General features: G+C 35.9%; 1 pseudogene; it reads right to left on the bottom strand.

Annotated features, from left to right (window-relative positions):
- LOC107665927 (BRCA1-associated ATM activator 1-like) overlaps nt 1-3,691 on the bottom strand; it is a 9,135-nt pseudogene that overhangs the window by 3,493 nt on the left and 1,951 nt on the right.

The following is a 3,691-nucleotide window of genomic DNA, read 5'->3' as shown; positions in this document are numbered from 1 at the left end:
GAGAGCCGTGGGAACGGAGCGAGGCCGGTGGAGTAATTGATAATGAGCGACACCTGCACCACTCACTGGTCTCGAGTCTCACGGAGGAGCAAAACCAGGGCTGCCACAGCCCTCTGAACCCTTTTCTTTATTTTTCAAATAAGTAACTAAAAACATTCAGAATTTATAGTTATAATTTAAAAAAAGTAATAGATTTTGAATCTATAACCCAGGCCAAAACCAAAAGGATAGTTCTGCTAGAATATAGCATCTCCCATGTAACATGTTATAAGGATATCTTTGCATTTATGATATGGCTTACTCATCACAGTTATATCAATATCAACCTCACCTTCATAAACGCTGAGCACCTAATGTATCCAGGCCACACCTCTGAACCTTGCAGCAGCCAATCAGGTGAATGGAGGCATTTATATGTAGCAAAGAGGAGGGGCAATGCCCAGAGCACATCCTCAGAAGCAACACCACAGAACTGGTGATCGAGTGAATGGAAATGTCGTCAAAGAGGTATTTCTAACAAAGGAAAGGCACAAATTACATTGAGTAGAACACACATATTTTACCATATTTAAATCCATTCCACAGACTTTACAGCAAAATCAGCACGGGGAATGAAAAAATTTCATTCATTCACTGTAGATTGCATATAGACCAGCCTAAGGTCTCAAGACACATTTTGAACTTGATCTTTTAACTTAACACAGTGTCTTAAAAACACGGCGCACATGAAAGATGCTGAAAAAGTAGCAGTGCAATGGTCAAAGTCATCCATCTACAGCACATTTGCACAGAAAAACAATTAAAAAGCAGTGCAATGGAACAAAAATGCGTTCAGTGTGAACTAAATTCTTTACTGGAGCGACATTCTGAAGCAGAAGTCTGCTTACTGTGTGTGCCAGCTCAGCTAGGCTTGATAAACTCTGCATGAGGAGGGAAATACACGAGGCTTTCTGAGATAGCTGTTCATTTAGGACTAAATTCGTCTCCACTTCTGTTTGAGGCTGTGTAGACACACACTGCAGGGGGAGCAAGATGATACCCGTAGCCTTCCTCTTTGAAATCTCAGGACTAAAGGATAAAGAGAGAGAAAATTTATGTGAATACTACAATACATAACTGACTGCTAGTTCAAATGTGTGTATTTTGCACTATATATATATATATATATATGTGTAAAAGTCTATGGTAGTAACCATTTCTCCAGCTTTACAACTAGTGCTGCACACTGAAAACACTCCTTTCTGTTTCCATGACCCAACATGGCTTCTAATAATTCCTCCACTTTATACTCTGACTGGCCGAGCAGAGGCGTCCTGTAACAGACAATAAACATTTCCTAAAACTATAGTAATATTAAAATTCATTTATAAATTAAATGTAAAAATAAATTGAAAAATGTTATATTATCACTATAACTACAACAATTAGAATAATGTAACAAACTGAAATATTTAAAGGATAACGTATGTGTGTCATTATCATGAAATAAACCTAGATCCAAAGAAGCTTATTACATGGATACTTACCAAGTAAATAACTGCATGGACAGGAAATATTGATTTGAGATTAAAGATTTTTTTTTAAAGATTTACCAATATATTATACACTATACCAATTTGATCAATAATACAGTAAAAAGAGTAATATTGTGAAATATTATTACAATTTAAAATGTTTTTTATTTTGAGATATTTGAAAACATAATTTATTCCTGTGAAATATTATTTCAATTAAAAAAAATATTTAAATGTAATCTATTCCAGTGATGGTAAAGTTACATTTTCAGAAGCCATTACTCCAGTCTTCAGTGTCACATGACCCTTCAAAAATAATTTGAATATACTGATTTGTATATGTAACTTTTTCTGTGTTCAAAATTTGCTAAATTTATATAATGAGCGAGTACATCATGAATTCATCTTCCAAACCGCGTTTTTGTCTTATTCCGAATCACTACGGTACACTTATAATAAGTACTTATATTTGGACTATTGTAGCCTGGTCGGGTCGTCACCGCTGCGGAGTAACACATACCTGCGTGAATCGCCATAGACATAAACTTAGAGAAGTAGCTCCGGTTGGAATGTTCTTCTGCGGGATGTGTGCAGTTCTGTTTATTAACCGATAGAGCGCCAAAAGTTACATAGTGCTGCTTTAAGAAACATTTCTTATCATTACCAATGCTGAAAACAGTATTATAATGTAAAGTTTTGTTTCAAATACAAATATTTCAACTCAAATGAATAGATAAATAAAATGTAATAAATGTCGTATTCGACTCACCTCACAGCAGCTTGTAGAACAGTCATCAGAGTCTGAGTCAATGATTCAGACCCCCTGTTGATTAAAACTTCCAGAGGTACTAGCACATCTTTCCATAGCGTGCTTCTGATAGGCTCTCCACACTGAAAGAGAACCAGTGACAGAAGCCTTAAGCCCAGGAGGACCCGAGGATGATCCTCTGACCTCAACGCCTCAACCACAGCATTCATAATCTCAGAGGAGACTGAGACCCAATCAGACCTCAAAGATGATACACTTGATCCCACAGCATCACTGCCATTGGTCATGTTTGATGATGTGAGGAAGTTTAGGATATGCACTAAAAGCTGATTTGCCAAAGAGGCAACAAACAGACTCCTGTCGTTCTGCAGCTGGAGAACCACTTTGATGAGTCCTGTGCACAGAACGGTATTTAAGACTTAAGGTTTGAAAAGACTAAAGATCAAAAAACTTTTTTCATTGTTTCATCTAAAACTAAACACTAGCTAACAGGCCACTAACTAATCAACAAAATTCAAACAACACAATGCAATAGAGATCTAAATCTAAATTTAAGCAGTTCTTAGATTGCAATTTAAACCATATACTGCATTATGTTACATTTACTTTAATACACTTACTGGCCTAATTTTTACACAAATATGCCCTCTTAATAATGTTGGATCCTGTAGGTGATGACAGTTCTCACCATTTCCACGTATGAAATCCAGGGCATTCTGGTGTTTCAGCATATTCAACAGCCCCTGCAGCCAGCCACTGCGAACTGAGGCATCCTCCCAAATATCACACACATAGCAGGCTTCCCGCTCAAACGCACACAGCAAAAGGCCTCCCTCCTAATCTCCATAAACACACATCACATACTGTAAACAGGATGTTAATGGAAAATGCTGCAAACTGCTAAGGATACCAAAGAACTTGTTGTTGCTGTTTTTGTGTTGGTGCTAGACCAGTGGTTCTCAACCAAGAGACCAGGGCCCACTAGAGGGCCTCGGCAAACTTCCAATGAGGGCAAAAGTGATTTAAATATAAGATAAATTAAATATAAAATTATTTGAATAGAGGAAAAAACAATCAAAAGTGAAAACATAAAAATAAATCAATGTAAACTGATATCATATTTATTAATTCATTCCCTCAAAAACTGTCATTATTATTTTAGAACCAGGATTCCCACAGTCTTGGAAAACCTGGATATATAAGGGAATTTTTATAGTGTGATTTCTAGATGTGGGAAAGTCATATAAATGAATCTAATATTAAAAAGTCTTGGGCATTTTTATCATGAACATACATTTTTCTAGTTATGTCAAGCTCTGAATTATTTTATTGGGTAGCAATTGCCATTTGTGAGAAAATGGAATAGTAATAATATATATATATATATATATATATATATATATATTAG

This window comes from Sinocyclocheilus anshuiensis, unplaced genomic scaffold, assembly GCF_001515605.1.
Source record: "Sinocyclocheilus anshuiensis isolate Anshui unplaced genomic scaffold, SAMN03320099.WGS_v1.1 scaffold775, whole genome shotgun sequence".
Classification (NCBI taxonomy): domain Eukaryota; kingdom Metazoa; phylum Chordata; class Actinopteri; order Cypriniformes; family Cyprinidae; genus Sinocyclocheilus; species Sinocyclocheilus anshuiensis.
This window is presented reverse-complemented; position numbering and strand designations above follow the sequence as displayed.